The sequence below is a fragment of the Corvus kubaryi genome, unplaced genomic scaffold, assembly GCF_017639235.1.
Source record: "Corvus kubaryi isolate FWS band 111438036 unplaced genomic scaffold, C.kubaryi_AGA036_p1.0 65082, whole genome shotgun sequence".
Lineage (NCBI taxonomy): Eukaryota > Metazoa > Chordata > Aves > Passeriformes > Corvidae > Corvus > Corvus kubaryi.
In genome coordinates this window covers 1-27,347 of record NW_024581753.1, presented here as the reverse complement: position 1 = coordinate 27,347, position 27,347 = coordinate 1, and the positions used below count along the sequence as shown (strand labels likewise).

Here is a 27,347-nt window from a genome sequence, read left to right as displayed (position 1 = left end):
AGTCTTCCCAGACAAAACCAGGCAGGGTAGCTGCTTCCAGGAGGTGAAGGCAGCCTCTGTGGGAAGACATGAGTGCCACATTCCTCTTTTGAGTGCAACTATTTCTAAACACAGCTCAGGGAAAGCTGCATATTTATTTTTTTTATTGCATTAAAACCCATTTTATTAACCAACTTGTACTTTAATGTGGATGATGCCTTTGTTTATAGAATAAATTATGCTGTTTCTTCCCATCTCCCACTGTGATTGCAGGATTCCTGGTCAGATTGTATAATGTTTGATCTAAGAATGTATAAACTCCACTAAACAAAGCTGCAATAGAAAGATGAATAATAAGTCGAGACTCCAACCTCTCTCAGGAAAAAAAAAAGGTGAGTTTGACAAAGTAACATGCTGAGAGAGCCTGCGAATCTTTCTGATGGAATAAAGTATTTTAAGAGGGACTGAATATTCCAACTCAGCATTTCCCATCTGTGCCCTTTAAAAGTGACAGGAACTTCACCCCTGACTCAAGCGAAATCTTCACGAATTAGGATTTCTTTTACAACCGTGTGAAAATTAACACTTTCACTTGCAATTAGCAGCACCACAGCCCTGCTCACACTTTTGCTGCAGAAACAAGCTGCACATGAATATTCACAGCCAGGCAATGCCATCTCACAGAAACCAGTGCTGGGAAGGGCTTTGTGTGTCTCTCCTCCAGACAGAAGAAAGGCACAGATCAGTCTCTCCACAGGGGCTTTGCAGGTAGTTGCCACTGCTCATCTTGGAGAGCTCTGGGACAATCATGGAATGGTTAAAACCCATCCAGTTCCACCCCCTGCCATGGGCAGGGACACCTCACACTAGCCCAGGCTGCTCCAAGCCCTGTCCAAGCTGGCCTGGAGCACTCCCAGGGATGGGGCAGCCACAGCTTCTCTGGGCACCCTGTGCCAGGGCCTGCCCACCCTCACAGGGAGAAATTTCTTCCCAATATCCCATCTAACCTTGCCCTCTGGCAGTGGGAAGCTATTCCCCCTTGTCCTGTCCTACATGTCCTTGTAAAATCACTTCTCACCTAGCCTGTGAGAATTTGCTCTGCTGAAGCAGGTCTAGGGATTATACACGTGGAAACCCAAGTATTTTTTAATGGACACCTCTTTCCTTCCCAAAAAATACCCATCATCACAGTAGCTGAACTTCTCAACCCCTCCATGTTTGCAGGACCATCTTAACACTCCTTTTTAAAAGTCAGTTCCACTTAGAACAGCAAAAACATGAGCAAAACCAACCCTGGAGATTTTCCAGCCTCAGGAGAGGTCCCAGTGAGGAGAAGACTCTGCCCAGTCTTTATCCATGACCTGCCCCTTCTCTGCTCATGGGGCCAAGTGCATTGCAGTCACAGTCCTTTCTGCGCAGCTCACACCAATAAAACCAGTTGGAAAAGAGGGAGATATGTTGATTTTAATATCAAAAGCTTGATGGAGAGGGAGTTAATCAGCTCTTTTTAATGCAGCAAAGTCTTCAATGAAAAGCTGTGACTATTTTAACTCCATCTTTCCTCACCAGTGCAATAAAGCCTGAAGGAGCACAAGAAATGCAGGAAAGAGAGGTCACTAAGGAGAAGGAGGTGGGAAAAACTCCAGTACTCCCTCATGGATAGTCACATTTCAAAGCACACAAAGAAACCCGTGGCCAAGCAGTGAAAGCCAAAGTTAGGAGCTTGTTACCAACCAGACCCAGAGCAGACACTCTGCCTAGAACTTTAAAAACCCAAGTTAAAATGTCATTCCTTGGTGGTGTTCCATCCTCAAGCCAGTCTGAAGTCATCCCCAGGATCGGCTGGGTGGTGTTCCATGACGTCCTGAAGAGCCAGAGGCCACCCTGCTCCACCCTTTCCAGGAAGGACGGGCCCATCCTCTCCTCCTTCTGCAGGACCTTCCCTTTCCAGGGTCTGCTCCAGCACCTTTCAGCTGCACCAAGGCACAAAAGATAAAGAAAATGCCTGCTTTCCACTGTCAAAGAGAAAAAGGAGAGTCCCTGAGGCTCCTTTCCACTCTCTAAACAACCAAAAAGTTGCTCTCCACCAGAATGAAAGGCCAGAAAGAAATGTGGAACTGATCTGAAGTCCATCAGCGGAAATCAGTGAAGCCCTTGCTGTCCTCAAGGAAGCCAGGAGAGCAGAAAGCAGAGAACTTTAAGCTCCTCGGAGCTTAAAATATTTACTTAAAACTGGACGCCAGGAAGGTGAACCAAAATAATGCTTGAAAAGACAAGAGTGGCTATTTAAGGGATTGAAAGACAGATTGTAATTACAGGGTCATGGGATAAATTTAACATGGCTCATCTGAAACAAATTGAGAACCGATTAGGCACCCAAAATGAAACAAACACCTCTAAGTCCTTTATTAACTCTTCCTTGGGAGTAGCAGTGGAAATGCAGTTTAAACAGCACATGCCTTCTCACTTTACAGAGAATTTTATAAGGATGAATCAGGTACCAAAGTTCTTGCCAGCAGCTGTTTTGCTTGGCTGCCTTAAAAGCAAACAAATAAACAAACCAAAAAACCCCAAACAACGCCTTGATTGAAACTTCAGGCTAGTCCTGGAAAATTCCCAGCCCACCAGTAGAGCTGGTGGGGAGTATTCCAACAGGCAGGCTTTGGGCAGAAGAAAAGTTGTCTGCTGAAAAAAAAAGTTGGGTTTCATGGAAATATTGTCATGGAAATATTTTCAGTTTTCCAGCAGGACAAAAATTGAAGGAACGACGTCTTAATTTTCAAGGTTAAGTCATCATTTGGTCTAGATCAGCTGCTGTTCCCCACCCTTTGGGGGTGAAACTTTCTGCTGGAGCTCCCTTAACATGATTCATCCAACCCTCTCCCAGGAGAGACATTGCTTCCTTGGCATCCCTCCTGTATCCTGAGAAACGCAGTCCAGCTAGAGGAGAACGGAGGCAGCTGCTCCAGGCTCTTGCACAGAAACAGGAGGACTTAATCATGTTCTTGACACGAAAAAGAAAAGGATACATTTGGTTTTGAAGCCAAGCTGCAGTGATGAGTCAAGCACAGCGCTGTAATCAGCACACGCCCACCGCTGGCTCCAGAAGCGAGGGAGGGTAATTTATGGATTATTACAGGGAACCAGGAGACAGCAGGATTGCCACCAGGCCAGCTGCCACTTCTGCCAGTCCCTCTACATCCTCTGGATCCCCCAGCAAGCTATGAATGGCCAGATGGATGAAGGAGAGGGCAAAAGGCACTTCCAGTCTCTCTGCAAGACCTTCACCAAGCAGTTCACTGTTGAGCAAGAGGCCCACACATGATGATTGGTCTTGCAAAACAGACATTACACACACTTTCGGGGCTTTCCCAGTCCATGAAGACATTTTAGTTCATCCTTCAGGATTTGGGCATGAAGCACTGATTAACACAGACAGGTGTTTGGGTAGCAGGGATGGCCAGCCATGGTAGGGCCAACATCTGGTGCCCATGACCGGTCGCTCCAGAACAACTCCTTGTGCCTTGGACATGCTGGGAAGTCAGAGCAAACCAAGGATGGATGGAGGGCGGTTCTGGGACTCAGAATTGGTCTTCACAGTGTGTTTGCACAGAGCAAAAGGTGCTGCTCACTGCGTTTGGGCTGCAACTATCAATAACTCCTGGGACTGCCCAGGAGTTCAGGGCAGGTCAACACGCCACAAACAATTCCTGTGCTCCAGAGATCAACATTCAGCAGGGACTGGTATTTATACCCTGACTCATACGCCCACCATTAGTTCTGCATCAGCTAATTTAAGCAGACAGGGATATGCTGATGGTATCTCAACCCCTCAAGACTTGTTTTGTCAAAGGATCACTTCCCCCTGCCTTACCTTCAAGGATTCGCTGGCATTCAGCCTGGAGGAGCAGTGAGCTAGAAATCCCAACATGGAGCCAGAAATAAAGACTATTTCTCTATGTTTACTCAATGAACTGCAGTCTCTTGGCCTTCCCACTCAAGAAAAACTTATCTTCGTAAGATTTCAACCAGCGTTTACATCCCCATGACAAATCCACACAGAACTCGAATGAGCCAGATTAAATGGCTACGCGTGTTTTCGAGGTCACTGAAGTCAACAGAGCAAATTTCCTGTTGGGCTTCTCTCAAATAATGTAAAACAAAGCCATTTATTTACTCTCAAAAAATATCTGGGATGACATAAGCCTGCTCTCACCAGCAAGAGGCAAGTGAGGCTTGTAATCCCTTGCATACATTTGGTCATTGAGGTCTTCTCCGAGTTACAAGTGAAACTTCACACTTTGGGACAGCTGCTTTTGGAATCCTTTAGGACCTGATGCTACCAGCTCAACATCAACCAGCCCATCAGGTACTTCAACAGAAACAACACTATTGAGAGTCAGAGTGGGGCATCCCAGGAAGAGGATTCAAGAAGCAAAATTACCATGTTTAAAACCTTTTCAGGAGCTTCAAACCTGCCACATAGGTTGAGGAAATTCTGAGCCTCATTCCTACCTTCCTTTTCTCCTTCCTGCAGGTGATGCGAGGGTTTTCATGTGAGCCTGGTGCATGTCAATGCCATCTGTAGGGACCCTCATTCCTGGATATTCAGAAATGTTTCATAGCGCAGCTGAAAAACATGAGAAGGAGTAAATTATGAAGCATCTTGAGCGATCATGCACTCCCACGAGGCACTTCAGATACCTACAGAAACAACGCACAGTTACATTCCAAGGCCCCTTGTTCTCCAAAGTGATGCTGATGCTGCAGAAAATGATAAATCAATACTGCAGAGGGCTTTCAAAAGGGCTTGTTCCTTAGGGTTTATGAGGGGGCTGTGATGTCCAAGTTAAACGCAGGGGTTGCATGCCTCCAAACCTATGTTCTTTCCTTCTGTGGGCTTTAGGCTGCCAAATCAAATGCAGAAATAGCTTCAAAAAGGGTTCAGAAGATGTAGGCGCACCCCAAGAAGCTGAGACATTGTGTCTGCTCTTACAGACACAAAAGCCATCTGAAGTACTGAGGGGCAGCAGAGCTTTGACACACAGAGAGTCACAAGCTGCTGGTGACACGGAGCTATTGGCAGCTGCCCAGCTCATTATGGCCAGCCATCCTTTGAAGGCTATCGTTCAGTGGAACAGAAATCAATACCCCACACATGCTACGAGCTGAGCCCGGGGGCTGGGACATTGTATGGCTGGGAAAGCAAGGAAGGGGAATGCTGGAAGTGGGATAACACGCAGGGAGCAAGCACAGCCTCGCCTGATCCTGCAATATAGAGTGAAAAAGGGGAGCCAGGAACACAAAACCCTCAGGCTGCTGCTGCAGGGAGCCTGGTTTGTGGTCCCTCCACACAAAGGCAGGTGCTGCTGATGGGTCCTTGCCATCGCCCTGTGTGGCCAGGCTGCTGTCACCAGCCCCGTGTCAGACTGAGGACTCTTACAAACACTGCCTCTGCTCCAAACCAACAATCGCTTCATACAAAAGCACTCCTTTATCATCACAATATTGTCCCAAGTTGCACAGGAAGCACACCTTCCAGGGAAGCATTTTAATATTGATCCCCCCCAGGGATCTGTGTTAGCAATGGATGAACAAAGGCTTTAACCACATCCGACAGGATCACTGTTGTCCAAGGCTTTGGATCTCTTTGTTGCCCTATCAAGACACCGCTCTGACCCGCTGGGCTCGTACCCCTCAATGCCAGAGGCTGGCTCCAGCTGCTTTTCATCGCTGTCTAAGAAATTATCACAGGAGACTTCATGCAATTAGGCCTCAAAAATGGGGATGTCAGTCCTCCAGGGGAACTAAGCCTGCCTCATGAAAGCCACTTCAGCCTTTGCTTTCGCTGCACAAGGTGGGTTTTTTTTACCCTGAGGATTTCTATCAAAGCAAGATACTAGTCAAGACACAGCAAGCCACTGCAGTTTTTGCCTCTTTGTAGCTTATCAAGGTGAATGTCAGTGGGGGGAAAAAAAAATAATCTCAGAGGTGACCAGGCACAGAGATGGCCATCTAAAGTTACATACTTTGGTACAAGAAAAATAAAAAACCCACCCCTCTGTTTTTAGTAAAAGCAAACCTGCTCTGTCTCAGCGCCAGGACTCCGTTTAGAAATCGGCGACGGGAGCGTAATGAGCTGCACAAAGCCAGCCCTGTCACACCTTGCTGTTCCTCCCCACAGACTGAAACCTCTCTCAGGATCCACAGCCTGGCTGAAGGTACCTTCCAGTCGCCATTCCCAGTGTCCTGGTGGCTGGCCTGGGGAAGGGTGTGTTTCAAGGCAGTGTTTCTCAGGGTGGCTCCAGCGTCTCACAGGATTCGAGGCACGGGCTGCAAGCTGATCCTGCACACAAGGAATACCATGGGGAGGATGGAGAGGGATTATATTTGTTCTGAATGTATGTGCTACAAGAGCGTGCTTCAAACCCAGCTGTGCAAACACAGAAAGCAAGGAGAGGTATCTCTGGTGAAGCCCAGCTCTGCATGGATGGTGGACGAGGGAAATGCAAGGCTCTGGATAGCACGCTCCTTTTTCCTCCTCCATCCATTCCTGACCCTCCCTGATCTCTGCAGCCTCTCAGCTGGAAGACAAACATGGGGCCTCTTCAAAATAAAAAGCCTGCCATGTTATGACTGCTTTAAATAATCCCTGCTGAAGCCAGGCTGCTGCCTCTGGCACGTTCAACCCACCTGGATAAGAACTCTAAATCAAGATGATGCTCCCATTCCAGCAGCCCATGTTGAAATCCCAAGGCTGACAAGATTAAGGAGAGGAGACAGGAGTTGTCACTTCACCACTCCCCTCAGCATCTTCCTCTGAAGAGCTTAAGGCTTCTTACACGGCCAAAACATCTCCTGTGTTTTCTCAGCTTATGAAAAGCAACAACAAATTGAGACAAGGTGAAGAACGGAAGCTTTCAAAAGTTGCAGCTGACATTCTCACTGGAGAGATCCAAGACATTCCTAAAATGAGCACCCAAAAGAGAAACAGTTCCATCTTGAGGAAAAAAAAAACAAACCCTACATCTTGCGTTTTGGCTGGGCTGGACTCCTACAACATTTATTTTCACAGGCAATTTATGCATTTGCAGCACCTGCTCACCCAGATCATCCACCACTCCTCCAGCTACACAGGCATCCCAGGAAATGTGGGATAAATGTGGTCCAATCCTTCCTTTTTTCCCTCCTGGATATGACACTTATTCCAAACTGAAAACAAAGAAAAGCTGAGTATCTTTCAGCGTGAATCATTGCAGGATTTCACTGCAGAGGTTTTACCCAAAATATTTCCTAAACACCTTCACTCAGCAAACAAGGACTGAGATTGTAACTTCTTACTGTGCTTTACATTTTTATTGTGTCTCTGACATGAAGATACTACAAAATAAGTTAGCCTTAATCCCTTTCTTCATAACTCTGTGTTCAGGGGAAGCAACAGGATGAACTAAAGCACAAATTTACACATAAAATTCATATTTTGCTTTTTGGAAGGGTAAAGCTCTTCACTGCTGGACATTTTGACCCAGACATTTCCTGACTGTGGCTGATCCAATCTGCAAACCTTCCTTTCATTTTCAGTCTGGATATGAAATGTCAGTGATCCAGAGGATAGAAATATTTGTAAATTTTCCATTTTTTTCTGGCCCTCACCAACACACAGGAATGGTCAGAAAACAAGATAGAAGATGAGGAATTGATTCGTGGCTGAACTACAATTAAGTTGTAGCTTTCCCTTCACTTCCAGAGCTTTATTAGGCAGATTTTATTTGATGAAATCAATTATACGGCACGCTGGAGATAAGTTAGGGAATTAGCTTTGCTTATGCTAATGCCTATCACTCCGGGGTGGTTTTGCCTGGGAAGAAGGTATGGAATTGAATGTGATTTATTTAGGAACAGCCCTCATTATTCCAGGAGGGGAAGATGGCTGCAGGGAGGAAAGCTGAGGGCAGAGCTCCTCAGGACCATCACCTGCAATGTCCCCTCGTTTCCTAACATGCTTTTCCAAAGCCCACAGAAGTTTTGTGGACATTTTGAACACTGGGAATGGCAGGAAGATGTCAGTGCCTTCTGGAGCTTTTGGCTGGGGTGGTTTCATCCCTTGCTGGACTAACTCTTGGCTCTCTTATTTCCAGTTCTAGTTAATATGAGACCAGCACTAGAATACTGCAAAAGGGTGTGCCAGAGCCTGCGCCAGCTTTTGCAATTGCTTTCCTCTCTTCTAAAAATGGGGCACCCACCTTAATCCAGCACCAGGTGCTAAGGGCACAGATTTTCACAGTTGCTATTATTTTCACGGTTGCTATTAACCCATCTCAGCGTGAGATCCTTGGGAATTAAACACCTCTGGAGAGGAGGGAAAGCTTTTCAGTACTCACTTGACAAAATCAAAGGCAAGTCCAAAGGCTCCACCTGATTCCAGGAGGGGACAGTTATCTGTTAGTGATGGTGCCTGCGAGGCTCATGGTCACACTGAGCTGGATACAAAGCTTAGGAAGCACAACTGGTGGTAAGTGCCACCTCTCCTTCAAACTCCATCACTCAGACCGGTAGTAAACTGGAGACACTGGTGGTAAGAGGGTCCTTCCTCAGCTGACTGCATTTGACACAGAAATCTCTCAGAACTTGTTCAAGTGTCCCCTTGCAAAGCAAGATTTTGGAGGCTCCCAGCGCTGCTTGATAAAGCAACACATTTCCAGAAAAGGTAAAACCAAACGAGCAAAGTCAAACCCGAGGCTTTGTTTGCTTTAGAGCACAGGAACCAGCCCCCAGAAGTGAAACCTTATCTGGTGCCTCTAACAGGCTGGATCCCTGTCTTTGCCTCGCTCCCAGATTTTCCTCCACACAGGCTGGCCTCTGAAGAGTCCTCCTGTGGCCACATGAAAGGCTTTTTACACCCCTCCATGGCACCAGCCTTTAATGCAGCCCCAAAGTCAGACCCACTGTTAGATCCCTTCCTGCTGGATCAGAGCTCAAGCTGCTCAGCCTTGAGTCCCCGACACGGAGCCTAAATGTACCGTGAAAAAACCTGGAAATGGAGGCACTTAGGGTTTTAATAAATGGAGATGTACTTAGTTTGAAGCTCAAAATCAGATTTCGGCTGTACTTAAAGTAAATGCCATCCATTAATGAAGAAAACATGGGATTTGTTTTTCCTTTTTCATGAAAACAAACACACAAGAAATTTAAAAGCTACAGCTTGTAGCTTTCTAAGGATTGCTTTTAATAAACTGTACATGTAGCCACTTTCAGGCATGGAAATGCATTAGAATGGGGAAAAAAATGCCTATTCCAGAGCTTTTTTGTTCAGTTTGATAGAAATGCTGCCAAGTTCAGATTGCCCAAGGTGAGGAACATCAGGCATGTTCCTACAGCTTGGCACCGTGTGGGTCCCTGCTGGGGCACGTGGAAGTGGGTGAACACCACAGACCAAGCAGAGAGTGGGGAGTGAGCCTCAGAAGGTGATGGAAATTTTTAAAAAAAAGAAAGGAAAAAAGAACAATCAAAGCTTCCTGATGGCTTTCCCAGCTGATATCAAATACCAGCACCAGCTGGTTGCTGGTGGATAAAGTCCACACAAAAGTGAGGGGTCTGGTTTCTGTCAGCCACAGCAAACAGGGAATGGGCTGAGCCCCACTAAAGGGCTGCAGCAGTTTTTGGGGAAAGCATTCCCAAGGAAAGCAGACTCTTCTTTCCACATGCCAGCAAGGGACATCTGCTTATCACCAGCATTTCTGTGCTGGCCAGGGGCTGGTGACCACAGAGAGGGAGCAGGTGCTCCTGTGTCTCCAACAGCAGAAAGCAGCACAAATCCCCACGGACTGAACCCATTTACAAGGGTTTTAACCTCATTTCCACCACTGCATTGCCCTTCTCAGGCTTCCCCACCAAGCACAGCAGCAATTCTCATGGCTCCCATCTCCGTGACCTTTCTGTTGTCCTGCTCCCCCACCTCTTACACATGAACGTCACCTGTAAAATCCAGTCCCAGTCAGCTCTCCCTGACCTATGCACCACACAAAAATTCCTCCTGCTAACATCAGACATGCTTGAATTAGCAAGGAAATGAAAACAAGCCACAGGAAAGAAGCGGGCTGGGGGAAAGGTGGGGATGGAATGCTAAGCAATCATGTCAAGTCACGGCTGGCCACATCCCGTTAGCCGTGTCTGAGGGGTCCTTGTGTCAAAACAGCCAAGGAGGAATCCTGCCCAGCCAATCCTGCAGCACTTGGACTCTTTTTCTGGGACACAGGCTCCTTCAAGGCATTAGCAGTCAGTGGCTGCACTTCCCAGAGCTCCACAGCTCCCCTGCTTTGTACCAAGAGAACCCAGAAACCACCCGAGGCTTAGCCCTACAAAATCACCACTTTCAGAGATGCTTTACAAAGTTGAGAGAAAGGAGTTTGGAGAGGAATCAATGAGTTTTGCTTGGTATTAGAAATTTGAAAAGTTCTGATAAAAGTCATGAAAATTGAGAAAAAAAGCCCTAACAACAACAAACCACCACTGTTCTTTCCGAAACAAGCTTGTTTTCCCTATTGCTTGTTCAAACACAAACGCCGGGAAAGATCCCAGCACTGGCACAAGCAACTCTCTCACCCACCTCATAAAAATGGCTGAAAGTGAGAAACTAACTTCATTTTCTTTTCATCCAATATCTCCTCAGCCTCTTCTTTGCTTCAGCATCCCAGGAAACAGAGGTGAAGACAATCCTCTCAAGGTTGAGCAGATTGAGGCATTGAACAGTTTCTGTGATTTACCCAAGCAGAACCATAATCCCAACATATTTGCATTTGAAAGTCTGTCTCCCAAATTAATCTAGCCATGACTCTGTGGGGGGTAGGGGGAGACTGTCCTTTAATAGGTGTATATTTATATTTTCTAGTTCAATGAGGTACAAAACTATTTCCAGTACTCGCTCTTTTTCATTGATGTATTTTTAGTGCTGTGATGTGTTTTTTTCATTGTTAATGCTCTTGATGCCCACCTCTGCCAAGCATCCCTTTAGAAAAACATGAGCTGCAGGAGCAAAAACCACAACTTAGAAGAGCTGGGATCCTGAACATGCAGGTTGGGCTGCAATAGCAACTCTGCAGCAGTCCAAAAAAAGAGAGAACCAGCAGTGTTTGGCTCTTGGTAGGTTGATTAACTGAGAAATGAGGAGGATTTGCTTCCCAGGACAGATTATTTGCTCCCCACCACATAAACCAGAAGGGTCTTTATATAGGGGAACTTTTATCAGTTCTTCCTGAGCTCTCCAGATCTGATCACACTGCAATAGTCCAGTCTTCCAGATGATATGGAAAGAAATAAAGTTATACGGAAAGAAATTAAGTGACCACCTTTAAAACAGCTCCACAGGTTATAACCCTGGGAGAAGACATTCCAGAAACACTAAAGAGCAGATTTAAACCCGATGACTTTAAGGAAAATGTGTAGCTACAGATGTGACTCCCTCCTTAACACACTGGACCAAATTCAACTCTGCTCCAACGCACCCGGCCCAGCCATGGCTCCCATCTCCAGCCTTAATGAAAGCTTGTCCATGGTTTGAACCCAGCGACAATTAACCTTGACAGGGGGAGATAAGATTCAAGTTTCAAAGCACAGAGGGTTTGCTGGGGTTTTGTGCGCTTCCATGAGGCTCTGATTATTATTTTAATGCAGTTGTTTGTGGTTTAGTTTCCTTTCCTTTTTTTTTTTTTTTTGAACTTTCCTTAATGGTAACATTGAAAAGATAAAAGTTTATGCACTCGTGGCAAGAGCCAAAGGATGGCCCAGGTCCAACCTACCTCCACGCCACCGCACTCCTTGGATACACTTCCAGACAAGGGGAATCAGACGAAGAGATGCTGTGGAGAGTTTAAGATTGACTGGCCTCAGACTTTTTGGAAAAGGGAGAGGAACTCATTAGGCTAAAGGAAAAGCCAAAAGTAGTTCGGAGAGTGCTTTTTTAGGGGCCTAAAATAAGAAGCCAGCAGATCTCTACACACTTCCCAGCAGGAAGCCTACAGTCATCCCTAGCACGGCTGATAGCCCCCTGTGCTTGGCAAGGTTCCACCCAACCATCTGGAGCTCATCCACTGAGGTGCAACTCTGAGGGAAGAGACAGAGGGCCTGGCAGAGGTGTTCAGAGAGGAAGAGATCGGGAGGGGGACGAAGGCTTTGACTCCTGAGCCTCAGCGTGGTTTCACTTGGCAGCAACTGAGGGTGCATTCCTTGTGCAGATGGTGCAGCTGCCACTGGCATGGGCAGTCCTAGGAGAACTTCAGGATAACCAGCAGTCAGTGCTGACAGCAGCATGTGCATGGAAACCCTCCCAAGAGTCGGGCCTGCTGCACTTGCATCAGTACCATCACCACTCACACCTCGTGTCTCCAGGAACCACACAGCCACGGCAGCTCCTGCCTCGTGGAGCAATACCTGCATCCCTTCTGTTCTCCCCAGCTGATGCTTTGATCTTGCTGATGCCTTCGGCAGAGCTCCATCCAACTGGGGGCCAGGAGCTGGCCCGGCACCTCCGTGCCTCCTTTGAAGGCAGCAGCAATATTCACCCTCGCCGAGGGTTGTTAATGAGAGCCTGTTCTCTACTGAGGTGGAAGTACAGCTCTGAAGCCTCCACCAGAGCTCTCCAGACAATGCAGCCACGGGAGGTCTTTCAATAAGAGGAAAGAATCAAAGCTGGGGAATGACCTGGTCAAATCAGCTGGGGAAGGAGATGTAGGGGGGAGGTGGGAGAGAGCAGGCGCACTGCGAGCGTTGCGGTTTTCTTCCCATGGCCATTGGGCAGCAAAGAACAGTGGCAGAAGAGTTCACAGGTGCTCTCAACATGGGCAAATATCACCTGGAAGGGTTTGCCACCTGTGGGGCTAGAAAGTGCGCCACCAGCATAAGAGAAAAGCAAACTAGAGTGCAATATATGGTATTTATTTATAGTCTCTCCGGACACACCTATGCACACTCGTGTCCCCCCCCTGCTTTGCATTCACACTGCATGCACTGAAACCACTCATTAAGTTGAATACATGGACTTCCCTTCTCTCACCCTAAACCTAACCTAGAGGACACCTTGCTGGAGGTGAGGGGAAGAGGGAAAAGGAATAAAAAAGCAGAGGAAAGAGAAATGGACAGGATTTTTGCCATGAGGCCACCAGTGGATCACATAACCACCACCCACTGCAGCAAAGCCCAGGCTGAGCTTTTCCTTCCCAACACACACTTCCACGTTAAGCTGAAGCTGCCACATCCTCCCCATGGAAACCTTTAGAGATGCAACTCACTCACCTTTCTCCCAGAGCAACTCCTTAAGACTCATCCCAGTATTTCCAGATATTTTGGTTTTTGTTGGCATGCTGTAAGCACACCCATTCCTCTCCTTACAACTCCTGCAGCTCTCTGCCCTCATGCTAGAAGTGACCATTTACTATCTGATGACCAACTTCAGTCAGAAACATGGGACACTCCTTTTCCAAGGGCTGTTTGGAGTCCAGGAATGGCTTTTAAAACATATTGCTCTCACTGAGACCACCCACCAAAGTTAAGGCACAGCCTTTTTCTAAAGAGCAATCCTACAAGAATCTGCTACTATGATTTAAATCACTGGGGAGAGGAGATTGGAGGGCAGAGGGGTGAGGAGAGCAAGACTCAAGATGCTCCTGGCTGAGCTCTGCAGAAAAGATGCACCTGCGGGCAGAACTCAGGCTCCTCCCAGAGCCCAAAGCAGCACCAAACCCACATCTGAATTGTGCCTCTTTCAGATTTTCAGCCCCTACATCAAAGGACAAAGCCACAAGGGCACAGTCATCTGTCTGACCTGTCCCAGATTTTTTGAACTACCCTGGAAAGCTACTGCAAGGGCTTTAGGGGGGAAAAAAAAAATGCTCCTGATAACACAGAAAGCCAGGTTTTAATATTGTGTGCATCATGGTGCGGCTCACAGCAGGGCACAAAACCTGGTTCAGGGGGAAAAAGTCTTTCTGGTAGCCCAGGAGCCTCTAAAAAGGGGAAAAAATGGGACATCACACCGCCAGAAAAACAAGACACACTGACAAACTGACTGCACACGGCTTCCAGGCAGTAAACGAGCCATGGGCAGCCTTAATTTTTAATAAGACATCACCAATTGTGGATTCCAGACCTAAAGAACAGCTCCTGGGGCCAAACCACCAAACCAGGACTGCTTAAATACGCCACGGCTTGTGAAACCTTGCAGAGCAGTGCTCTGAGCTGCTGCTGAGCACGGGATGATTCAGCCTTTGCCACATCCTTCCCTGCACAGCTTTCGAGTGCCAGCCGAGCACAGCGTTTTTCCTGCTGCTGGGCGATTTCAGATCCTTGACCTGCTAATGGTATCACATCTGCTAACTATTATCAGAGGGGGAGAAAGGCTCTCCCTCCTCACTTCCCTGCTCCAACCCAGCGCAGCACCGTGTTGTGTCTGTGAAAGCTGAAAGCAGCCGGGCTGCAATTCAAACAAATCAGATCTAATCGCCCTTATCAGAAGGGTGATAAAATCAGCAAAGCTGAGAGGCTGCAAAAACAGCTGAGAGGCAAAGAGGTATTTCTTGATGGGCACGGAAAGCCAACACCTCGGAAGAGCTGTTTTCCCTGCAGAGACATGGGATCACAGCGGGGCACTGCTGAAGAGAAGTGTCCTCTGCCATCTTTTGCAGACCTAAGGAATGTTATTTCCTGACCTCTGCTGCTGAGGAGGGCTCTGAGACACAGAGGGCAGTATTCCACAATCCCCCACAGCTCGTAAATTTGGGACAAAGCAGTCACAATCACTGCAGATGGACTGACACCATGCCAGCCAGATGCTCAAGAGGTGCAGCGATGGTCCAAACAAAACTCGGAGACAGATCCAGGTGCTGTGGAGGTGACCACAAGTGTTACTTTGTCAGCACAGCTCCCCAGCCCAGAGCTGGAATCTGGCACAGACACAGAGCTGAAGAGGAGGGTTTCCTGAGTCTCAGACCCCCTTTTAGAGAAGCACAGTGGGGCTCTAAGGGTCAATCCTCTGTCTGCACATAGCAATATCCCACAGCTGGTTCTCTCTGCCTGGTCAGCGAGCCATTGTCAGCTCCTGATCCCCAATTCACCATCTCCGTGGCCCTGTACCACAATAGGAACAGTCCTTGGCAGTTTTCCTGCCTTGGGCTGCCCGGACTTTGGGAACCATGCCTGTGATGAGGCTTCAGAGGAACCACCTGGAGCCCTTGGCCAGCTCCAGGAGAACCTCTGCCTTGCTCTGACTCACCTTCCCGTGGCAGAGGAGCCTGAGAAGCATCCAGGAGAAGAGCATTTCGCAGGATGACGCGTGCATGGGCATGCAGACAGACAGGGAACTTCCTGACACACACCCCTGACCCCGCTCCAGCCAGCGTGACGCAAAACAAAGCTCCACTTACCCACTAGCAGGGAATGTCACGCAGGGATGGAAAAATGAGGGTTGGAAGAGACCTCAGGAGGTCACCTAGTCCAGCTCTGTGCCCCGTTGGAAGAGTCAGCACTGTATTATCCCCGTCAGGCATGCATCTAACCTATTCTGAAAGGCCTCTGGTAATAAAAGCAACATATTCCAGGCTTTTGCTATTTATATCCTGATTTCGAGCACTGCTTGGAGAATGGAGGGCACAGAGGGGAATTGCTGCATAATAGCTGGGAACGGCTGCATAATAGCTGAACACTGCATTACTGAAATGTTGCAGGACCCCGGGGGAAGCTGCTGAATAGGTAAGTACCTCTCAGTGCAAAATGTGACGGCAGGGCCACCAGCAAGGTGACCAGGGCACGTTGGAGTGCCCCAATGGGCCTGGCCAGGCCACCTGGCAGGGTTGTGACATGTGGCAGAGCTGCCCAGGGTGGTGGTGGTGGTGGTGGAGTTCTCTGGAGACATCCAGACACACCTGGATGCGTTCCTGTGTCACCTGCTCCAGGTGACCCAGGGGGGTTGGACTGGAGGATCTCCAGAGGTCCCTTCCAACCCCAATTATCCTCCTTCACTGTGCAAGGTGATCTCAGAGCTGCCTGGGTCCTGCAACCATTGCCTCCCACAGAAGCTGTCCTGACATCCTTCCCAGGGATTAAAAAGCCAGGCAAATAAAAAAATGAAGTCGTGTTCTCAGCTGCATGGGAGAGGAGGTCTCGGCAAGATGGGGGTCTGGGCATATTGACACAAACACGCAGACTTTTGAAAAGAACAGTGGAAATGCTTAGCACAAAATCCCATTAGCAAATAACGGGATTTCTGGGAGCACCATCTGTGCACCACATTGAACGCCCGCCCCGGAGCACGGAGACTGAGGCACGTTGCATACGGAAAGCCAGACAAAAGAATATACAATAATACACAAAGGCAGGCAGAGCACATATAGCATGGGGAAGAAGCCAGAAGAGACTTTTTCCTCCCCATCCTCACAATACCCGAAATCCCATTCCCTTCACAGCCTTCCCACCGTGGCTCCTGAGGCACCTCACGTCCCTTTGCGCCCACTGTGAGGCCCCGTGATGCTGCCACAGAAGGGGAGAAAGAGCTTTGACGTGAATGAGAATCAGCTGACAAACCAAAGCTGTTGAGTGCGAGGTGACACGGAGGTTTAGCCTTGATGATGTTTTTTTCCCCCCTCGGGTGTTTTCCAGGGAGGTCTCCTAAATTTCTAAGGCAAGAGATTACCTGGGAAAGGCTCTGTCTCATTCATGAGCTTCAGCAGCAGCAGAGAAGTCCAGAAGAAGCCACACAGGGGTAACTCTGAAACTAAGCAAGAGAGGATTTGGTGTGAGTGGGTTTTGGAGAGCAAAACAAACCCAACTTCCCAAGTTGGCAACTCGAAGGAGCCCTGTCCAATGACACTCGAGCACCCCTTCTCCTCTGCGCTTCCAAACGTCTCCGTCTTTGTCCGCTCTCCCAAGGGCTCTTCAACAGCCTCCTCCAAAACAGCTATTACAGCAATTACTGCAATTAATTGATTTGCATATCCCCAAAGCCCCATCATTAGTGCAACACAGCCAAGCGTGTTAGTGTTTAATAATATCAATCAACAATTATTCATAACATCCCGCCCCGGCAGACCTAAATATAGAGACAAGCATTCATGCGAAAACAAAAAGGAGGAAAAAAAACCCCCCAGCAGCTAAACAAAAGAATTAATTTAGAGCAGAATTAGGATCACAGAAACAAGACAGACAAGAGACAAGGTCAGATGTCTCGCTCCCAGCTGATGTGAGACTCTCCCAACCTGCCTGCTCTCAGTTACTGAGCGAGCTGCAAGTAAATAAAGTGATTTTCTCCTTGTAGTAAACAGCCAGAGAGCTGCACTGAGCACAAACACAGTGGGCTACAGGCAACAAGAGGTGACTGCCACAGTGTGCTGGCCCTGGTTCAGAACAGCACTTCAGCTAAAGCTCAAGAGGGTCCCCGTTCAGGACAACACTTAAGCATATGCTGAAATTTAAGTACGCGCTTACATCCTGCTCGTCCCCGGGCCAGGCACGAGTAAAAGGGAAAGGCTGCTATCCAGTTTTCCAGGCTTTTTCAGCAATGCCAGCTGCATCTCCTAGAGACTGCGTGCTCTTTGCCAACCTCTGGATTTGGAGCTGCACAGGGATGTGAGGCCAATGTGACACCAAAACCACCAGGATATCAGACAGCTGACACATCTTCACCATCCAGGGTGTTTTCCAGGGCTTGGATGTGCCCAGATCCCCCAGCCACCCTCTGATCCCACATGTGCTGCTTCGTCGCTCACTTCAGGGAGGGTTTCCACCACCTTCAGCGGCAGGAGGAGGTTTTTGCAAGAGCCTGGGCTCAGATTACCTTAATGTAATTAACAGGTATGTTGATCAAGCAAGGAGAACAGATATTGCTCTGAAACAGAGCCAAGAAAATTCAGGCATTCAGCTCCTCCAGTGGTGTAAATTGATGGAGTACAGCAGGCACCAAAAGCAATGGTTTTTACACTGCTGGAGGAACTGGCAAGACCGTGGCGGTACAAAGCCACAGCCTGGCTGCAAGTCCCAGCTTTTCACCAAGCTGGTGGAGTCCTGCTCTGACAACATCCTATTTACTGAAGGAATTAGGCCAGGAGGGGCTCAGGAGGTGCTTCCCACTCTCGTGGAGGCAGCCGGACCTGGGCAGGAATGTCCTTAACCTTCATCGCTCACGGCATCCCGACCATCCAGCAGCATCAAAGCCATCTTAATCTTCCTTCATCCTCACCCAGTGCATCCCAAGGTCCCTCAGACAGCTCTGCCAGCACAATTCTGGGGTGGCAAACAGTCCAGATATTGCAGACGGCGGCAGGAAAGATGGACCTGGCGCAGGGAAGGAGCAACTCTACCCTTGCTTCCCACCCTTTGGCACTGAGACAAGCTCTCCAGCACACTTCTCCCTCTGCTTTGGCTCTGTCAATCCCATAGTCAGATCCCAACACTGTAAATCACATCAGCCTGAGCAGAGGACACCCAACTTCCCAGCTCTGGGCCCGGGGCTCCTGTTAAAACTACTGACTGCAGACTAAACAAAGCTTTTTTTACCCTGCCCACAGTCTGGACTTCTAACTGGAGACTCATCCAGCATGAAATCTATTCCCATTCCATCCCTACCCCTCCCTGCCTCCATCGGTGCCGATGCTGGGGGAGATATTGTGCCTCCATGGTAGGAAGGAATAAAACGCAACGTCTCGTTGGCAGCACTCTAAAAAGAAAAAGAAATAAGATTTTAGAGCCCCCTTGCCTTTTGTTGGCCTTCCAACTTCCCCCCAGCGCCTGTAGCCACACACAACGAGCCGGGAGGTGTGCCCAAAGCGGGAGCAGGAAGCAAAGCAAACTACAATTGCAGTAAACCACTTCAAAAAGGCTTCGGTTTCGCTCAGAGTTGCTTGAAAGGAAACTCGACGCCTCATCCTTCATCTTTCACGCGTTTTAAAAGAAACATTAGTCTGATTGTCTGGGTTTTTCTTGGGAAAAGAAGGGTTTCTGGAAGTCGGAGTTTAAAAGCACACCATAAATAGGAAATTGAAATGCTTCCTTACACCCATATTCGGGTTGTTTGTGAAAATCCCCAGCAGCTTTCACTGCCTCCCAACAGCGACTGAGAGATTGTAGGGGAAAAGTAAGACATTAGAGGCCACGCTGCTATTTTCCAGAAGAACGTGGAAGGGGAAATCCAAAACAACTAAGAGCACAACGCTGAGGACCTTAGAGACAAGTTTGCCAGGGGCAAACATCTCCTAACTGCTGTAATTACCGTGAAAGGTCATCAAGGACACCTCCCCGTGCACGCTAGAAAAATTCCTGTGAGCATTTCGTGTGGTTAGCACAGCTTTTCTAGCAGAGTTCTGACATTGAGCCACACGAGATGACATCAGCAAGCAGGCATTCCCCTCGCAAAGAGCATGGCTGAGGACGTGAAGCACCTTCCAACTCCTTGCCCTCCTGCTTTTAAACATGGCCATTAACAAGTCCAAAGCGACCAAAAAAACGGGGGTAAAAAGCAAAGGCTGCACACGCATTGACAGCAGGGAGGACAAAAGAGCTCAGTCTGCAAATATAATTGGATTTAAGAGCCAAATTTCTCCCGGGCGCTGGCTGCTGGGAGGCTCTCCTGTGTCCCATGATCCAGCAGGAGCTGGCTCGTGCCCACAGTGCCTATGAGGTGGCAGCCAGATCCCGGCACACGGCAGCTCCGCAGCCCCGGGATGCGCTCCGCTTGCACGCTGACATCCACGCGCTGCTCTGCAGCTTTGGGGGGGCCTTAATGAAAGGCAGATGCAGAGCGAGGTTTGTAGGAATGTTTATCCTTAGGTGCTTCCCTCCACAGGTCCCCACCAAGGAGGGAGAGCCAGAGAATGGGCTGCTGAGGGGTCTCTCCACGGCTTCATCCCTCTCCTGGGACACCCCAGGGACACTCCGAGCAAGGAATCCTTCAAACCCTGTCCTCCTCTCTGCACAGCATCTGGGGCTGGCCACATCTGGCCACAGCACACGCAGGCCTGGCCACCTGGTTTCACCTGTCTCAGGCAGAAGGATTATTTTGGGGCTGGACTGCTTCCTTCAGAGTCCCACATCTCATTTTCAGAGGTGGGAGGGGGAGAAAGCCTTTGACCCGTCGCGGGCCTTTGGGAGGACTCACTGTTGGCATCTGCCTCTCTTGGCAGGATGAGTGTACAGTCATTTAGGCTGGAAGGGATCCTCACAGGCCCATCTGCTCCAAATCCCTGCTCCAAGCAGCAGGAAACAAACCCAGCACGTCCCCTCTGCTTGTGCAGCCAAACGCACAGGTGCGGGACACGTGAGGAGTGGGGAAGGACGCAAGAGACCTCAACACAAGAAAAATCCTGCTCTGAGCACTGCGCAGAACCAATCTCCTGGGTGAGAAGAGGCTGCTAAAACACAAATAGCCCTGCCCAAACACCTCCACTCTACCCTCCCTCTCCAGGCACAAAGAGCCCTCCCCAAAAAGCAGGTTTTAGCCCTCAAGTCCCATCCAAAGAAACACTCAGGCAAAGATCTGTGCTTTATCAGCAAAACCAAGTGTCCTCGGTGCTTTTTCTTCTCTAAACTTTACCCCCTTCCTCCTCCCAGACCTGGTGGCATTGTTGTGCACCTCACGAAGCAGGCCTATCATCCCAGCAAGGGCCCACCTGCTTCACTTACCCCACGTAGCCAACCTGGGGAGAGCTGGAACTGCTGCCTCAAAGGTGTCCCACCACCACACACTGGTGTCAAATAAAGAAAACGCTGCAAAGCCACTGTTTAACTGAGCAAATTCACCTGTTTCATACTTTGCGATGCAGGAAGCAGAAAAAAGCCCTTCTCCAACTCAGACCAAACCTTTCCCTGTGCTTATTCCCAGTGACAACCCCGCAGCAGTTATGAGCTGTTCCTTCTCTGGCCTTTTTATTTCATTCCATCACACCAAAAGCAGAGCCAGGCCTGGAAATTAAATTGCACCCACCAGTTCCATTCATAAATTTGGCTGCACGACCACAAAGTGAGCTATTGTTGTTATTTCTCACAGTTTACCACCTCCAAGCCAAGGAGTATTGTTTTTATTGCTATTGTGAGAACAAGAGCAAGGGAAAAAAAAAATCTTAAGCTTCCCTTCCCCTCCCAATCAAATATAATAGAGGAAAAAAAAAAAAACCTCAACAGGGCGGATGTTGGATCCTCAAGGATTTTTTTTTTGGGAGCTATCTACAGGAGCTCAGCCTGGTGCTGCAGGTTTCTGAATCTGAATTTTTATCAATGGGCTGCGCTGGGTCCATTTGAAAAGCTGGCAGGTGTTCGAACAATGAAGCAGGGCTGCCTCTACATCTGGGCCACAAAAGTCATCGCTGTGTTTACAAGAAACAGGATAAGCAGGAAAACATCCTGCCACAGGCACCTAAAAAGCTGCAGCCCCTTGTCATTCTTTTTTTTTTTTTTTCTCACACTGGGCTGTTTATTTATAGCACGAGAAGTTGAACCGGGAGGAGGAAAAAAGAAGTGAGAGGTTTCTCACTCATTTCCACGCAGGAGTGACGCACGTGCAACGTGGCAGGCGCTGTGCTCGTATTGTCCCTTCAGCTCTGGGTGGGATCTCATTAACCCCTCGGCTCTGCCTGCAGTTAATTAATGATCAGGGCACTGCCTGCTGGGTTTGCTTCATCGATGCCACCGTGTCAGTTAAACCTGACTCATTCTGGGACACCCCAGAGGGAAACTGAGTCACCACACGCTGGAAATAATGTTCCCAGAACCTAAACTCACAGAGATTATTGGGGGGGGGGGATCAGGGAAATTCCTCATCCTCAGCACTTTAGGTTGATCCTGAGAGCCAGCAGAGCAAGAGGCTCTTCTAGAACTTGGAGAAGACATAGAGGAGCCCCTCTGAAGGAGCTTCTTCCTTTGCACAGTGCCCCAAACACATCTGCAGAAACCAAAGGTTGCCACCAAATTTCAGCTGCTGATGGCTTGTGGCCCCCTACAGAATTTTGGGGTTTCTTTCTCATGACATTTTGCTCTGCTTGCTTTCAACTTTTAAGTTTTAAACAAAGCAGGACACATCCCATTTAGTAACAAGATTTTTTTTTTTTTTTTTAATCAAATTCATTCAAATTCATTGAAGATGCACCACAATGAAACCTCCAAAATGTTTCTCACCATCCTTAAGAGCAACTCGGGAAGCTCCAAGGTATCTCTGCCTTCCAGATGAACATTTTGTGCCTCAAGTCATCTTTATGTCCAGGAAAATTAAGTATTCCCTCACCTCATGTCCTCTCTTCCCTGCTTTAATAGTTTCACTTCTGGAAGCCTTCAGAACACCCCAGTTAGAGCCCCCCTCTCAGAAAGCTGGGGAAATGAGAGCTGAGTGAGCTGCCCAGCCTCTCATGGAGTTTGACTTCCTTGCTTTTGAGCTGAGTCAAAGAGGATTAACTCAACAGGTGTTTTACTGGAGAGTGGGAGGGAAAACAGAACAAAACACAATGAAACAACTGCCTACGTGCACGAATGGCAGATGAATTCCTCCTCCTTTTCTGGGGAATGAACTGCTAAAGCAGATGGCAAACATCCCCTTCTCCTCCAGCCCTGAGTCACTCTCAGTTCTGGCTTTAAACACTTCAAGTCCCAGAGCTCAAACGCTTCCCTTCGGTCAGGTCTAGAAGGGGATCTTCCTGATGCAGACTTGAACTTCTGAAGGGTTGAGCTGCTTCCACTGCCCCTGACTCGTGGTCTTCTGCACCCTGGTCATGCTCAGAGACACCAGTTGGAGTGCAAAGGACTTTCCAGCAGCCTCCGTGCCTTGTGCATTGAGTAGGATGGCTGAAGCCCGGACTGCTGCCCTGTAAATTCATGGTAACACCTCACAGCTCTTTTTTCATCAGCAGAAAGACCATCAGACAGCACAGGAATAAACAGAGACCGGCATCTTCCTCCCCTTTGGGCCATGGAAGGCAAGTTATGAGTCGCTGGTCTGATTTCTCATCAACCCGGGGCTCTCCAGCTGGTCCCACCAAAGCTCCTATTGGCCACAGCATGAGACAAGGGGACTTGGGTCAGCTAAAATCCCACTGCAGCTGGAGGGAGCAGACAGCAGCTGAGGCTGTGTAGTGTTTGCATGAGAATTTCTTGAAGCTTTCAGTGATTCATGTGCACACAGAACCGGTATTAACAGCCAAACTTTGTCATTTTGCCATCAAAATCATGAGAAAAGCACATAAAACACTTCAGATTGCTGATGGTGAGCCTGTAAAGTGAGGAAGTGGTCAGAGGATCTGTGTATCTTAGCAGAACTGAAAAGAGTCTGTCTAGAAGTGCCATTCCACAGGCCATACTGAATATATCTTCACAAGAAATGCTACTTATTTCCAATATTTGGGTTGCAGGATGATATAGAAGCGAACTTTGCCCCTGTAAGTGACTAAAGCTTGACAGAGGGTTTGTGTGAATTTATTAAAAACTCCTGAGCTGAAGCCAAACATTCAAGCCAACCAAAGTCTGCTTACAAATTACTTGGATAATTGCCAGAATCCCGAGTCTGATGCCTTTTTCTGTTTCTTTCTCACCCAAAAAACATCTGGCGAGTGTTGCCAGTCTGTATTGACTGCTCCCTTGGTGCTGTAGGCATCTCTAGGAACAGCATCCTCTAGAATTAAATAGCTGAGCACTGACGAACTGTTGTCAATGCAGAATAAAATCAATATGCTCCCTGTTGTGCCATAATGATACAGAGCTGGCACTATTTGAACCAGCTTCTTTGGAAAGCTTTAATTTTATCAAACAACACTCTTTCAGGAGAGATGATTTGGGGTTTTGCTTTTTAACAAAGAGGGAAGTGGAGTGCGGCACACGGCACTTAATATCTGGCTGAGATTTAAAACGCATGCTCCTTATGAAGTGTGACATTTTATCCCTAAAGCCACAGGAACATTTCCCACATTTAAGTGATAGAGGGAAAATTCTTCAAATTAGATTTGAACTTTATACCTTCTAATTCTGCTGCAATCCTCCTCCGCCATGTACCACGCTCGGGCCTGATGAACACGCTGTTATATCAAAGCCTAACAGACCTGAGTGCTGACAAATCCCCTTCACTTAGCCTGGAAGTCAGCAGCAAACCTCCTGGAGATCCAGGAGTCAGTGTTAACTGGAAAAAATAGCCCCACCACTGGTCACAAGGCTAAATGAAGTGGTCAGTGCACCCCTCCTGGGTGTCACCGTGAGCTGGAAGCCAGCACAGAGGCCACATGGCTGACCCAAGTCCCCGAGGTTTGCAAAGAGCCACCCAGAGCTCCTTTACTCACTTCTATCCAAGCCTGAAGGAAAACCAAAGACCCATCTGCAAGGAAGTCATGGTCAGAGGGAGGGAGCACCTCTCCTGCTAAGGTGTGCTGCAAGAGCTGGGGGTGTTTATCTGGAGAAGAGAAAGTTCCAGGGAGACCTCAGAGCCCTAAAGAGGCTCCAAGAGATCTAGAGAGGGACTTTGGACAAGGGCCTGGAGTGCCAGGACAAGGGGGAATGGTTTTAAACCGAAAGAGGGCAGGGTTAGATGGGATATTGGGAAGGAATTAGGGTGGGGAGTCCCCGGCATAGGGTGCTCAGAAAAGCTGTGGCTGCCCCATCCCTGGAAGTGTCCAAGATCAGGTTGGATGAAGCTTGGAGCAACCTAGGATAGTGGGTGGAATGGGATGATCTTTAAGCTCCCTTCCAACCCAAACCATTCTGGGATTCTGTAAAGCCCTGAGCAACAAATCCCCAGTCTTGTCCACCACAAGGTCCTGCTTCTCACTTTCCAGACTCAGAGGTTTGCTGTGCAACTCAGTGTCAACCAGGTCCCCATTTGGGGACAGCTCTCCTGCTGTAAGTGCTGTCACAGCCACGGGCCCTTGTGGGAGAGCTCCTCTGTTGAGCCCTTCAGGATGAGAGGAACCCACAAGGATCATCAGGCCCAGCTCCTGGCCCTGCACAGGACACCCCAACAATCCCACCCTGTGCCCCAGAGCCCCTTCAGAGGAAGCTGCAGACCCCGGTGAGGTCTGACCTCAGTGTCCTCCAGGCTGAACAAGCCAAGTACCCTCAGCTGCTCCTTGTACAGCCCCTTCACCATCTTCTGTCCCTCCTTTGGATGCTCTCTGACAGCTTTAGATCTTTCTTATCTAAAACTGCCCCAGCACTTGAGGTGAGGCCAGCCCAGCCCAGAGCAGAGCAGGACAATCCCCTCCCGGGCCTGGCTGGCCATGCTGGGCCTGATCCCCCGGGACAGGGATGTCCCTCCTGGCTCCAGGGCACTGCTGACTCGGATCCAACTGGCCACTGACCAGGATCCCCATGTCCCTGCTGCTCTCCAGCCTCTCATTCCCCACTGTGCCCATGCACCCAAGGCTGCCCCATCCCAGCTGCAGAATGCAGCACTTTGTTAAGCTTCACACAGCTGGTGATTGCCCAGCCTCACAGAGCACATCCCACCCTACATCCCAGGCTCTCACACCCATTCTGTCCCCACACAGCAAACACAATCCTGGACTCCCAAGAGGTGGCCCAAAGCCTCAGCTCACCATGGACAGAGGAAGCCCTGACCCACAGCCTCTCCCTTTGCATCTCTCTGGGCCTGCAACACTCACGAAAAACCCACCCCACCTTCCACCCTGTGCCTCGAGGGGCAGTCCAGACCTCTGGAAGTGCTTTCAAATATAAGTTGCAAAGGCAGGACGTTATTCCCATTACGTTGCTTGCTTTCCTTAAGCCCTGCTCAGTAACAGACAGGTGCACTAAGCTCCTTGCCAGGGACCCACGTTGAGAGGAACAAGACCCTCCAGTTTCACATTTTACCCCCTTTGTAAGCTCACCAGTCACCTCTTAAGCTCGTAATAAAAGCCTTTTTTGAAAAATGATGGCGCCCAGTTTCCAAGGCAGCAGGACTTTTAAGCCTGTGTTTGCAAGAGCCTAAGGAATGAGAGATGCCAAAAGGCACAGGCTGTATAAAACCCGTCCCCTACTCCTGCTGGACAGATCAAATAACACCGTCGGAGTTTTTAATGCAACACGAGCGGAACGAGGAAGTGGCCAGTGATGCTGTACAAAAAATGTACAACGAGTGGGATAACAACTACAAATCCCTTTAATCTCTGGGCTTACCTCGACATCTCAGACTGGTTGGTGCCTGCAGGGATTATCGGAGACGTGTGATTCCTGAATGGAAAGAGGGAGATGCTTCATGGTGTTCACTGACCATCAGTGGTCTGCTGGACCTCAGCTGCAATTCAGCCTGCAGTGACCACACAATGCCAGAATCATTTTGGTCAGAAAAGACCTCCAAGATCATCAAATCAAGCCTGTGACCAACACCCACCTTGTCACCCAGCCCAGAGCACTGAGTGCCATGTCCAGGAGATCCTTGGACACCTCCAGGCATGGGCACTCCACCACCTCCCTGGGCAGCCCCTTCCAATGCCTGACCACCCTTTCCATGAAGAAATTCCTCCTGATGTCCAACCTGACCCTCTCCTGGCACAGCTTGATGCTGCTTCCCTTCATCCTGTCACAGTTTCCTGGGACTGGAGCCCCACTTCCCCCCTGGCTGCCCCCTCCTGTCAGGGAGTTGTGCAGAGCCACAAGGTCCCCCCTGAGCCTCCTGTTCTCCAGGATGAGCTTTGAGGACAGCACAGCCCAGGCAGACCTGTGTCCTCTCACTTCAAATTACTGAAAAGCTCAAGGACTCAACTGGAAACCGACAGCAAACCAGAACATCTCCAACTCCCTGCTTTCTCCACTTATAAACGTCTATTTTCTGAGGCTAAACCAATTACTTATTCTCAGTCATACACAGCTCCCATTTCAGCTCAAAAACAGGTTCCTTTCCCATGGAAAAAAAAAAAAATCAACTCTACTCATTTCATAATTAATTTTACTGCATGACTTTTCCCAGCAACACAACTCATTTTTTTTTCCCAAGTTCTCTACAAACTGATGAAAATGAAAATCCCCCCAGCCTCCCTGCACGCTCTCATGTACATCACTTCTTTGTAGCTTAATTTCCCATTTTTAAAAGGAAGACATTTGCTTTCCTCCAGCTTTTTTTGGGGGGGGGAATGGAGAAGGCAGACGGGGAAGTGAGCAACGAGCATTATTTCATCATTAATACAGCTTCCAGCACAATAAAGACAATCTTGTGCACTGTGACAACGAGGTGCTAACAGAGGGCAATAAATTCAAATTAATAATTAACATCCACGCCTTATCAGGCCATCTCGGTGCTCTCATTTCAGTTGCTTCGGGAATGTTCCTACTTTTTTACTGCACACACATGCAATAGGTCAGTCAGTCCTTAAAACCACACACGCTGATGGAGACAGCACTGCTGGGACTCTGCAGGTAAAACTTCTGGC

At 48.6% G+C, this 27,347-nt stretch overlaps 1 long non-coding RNA gene across 2 annotated transcripts; it reads right to left on the bottom strand.

The window, feature by feature from the left end:
• Positions 1 to 1,509: 1,509 nt before the first annotated feature.
• On the bottom strand, positions 1,510 to 26,230 carry LOC121673000. 2 transcript variants are annotated; one of them, XR_006019099.1, is made up of 5 exons: positions 26,098 to 26,230; positions 16,658 to 16,738; positions 6,673 to 6,945; positions 6,062 to 6,325; positions 1,510 to 4,609 (listed from the first exon to the last, which is right to left on the bottom strand). It is a non-coding gene; the product is annotated as an uncharacterized LOC121673000 (long non-coding RNA). The 2 variants fall into 2 exon arrangements; XR_006019100.1 differs by having other exon boundaries at positions 6,205 to 6,325.
• Positions 26,231 to 27,347: the final 1,117 nt, after the last annotated feature.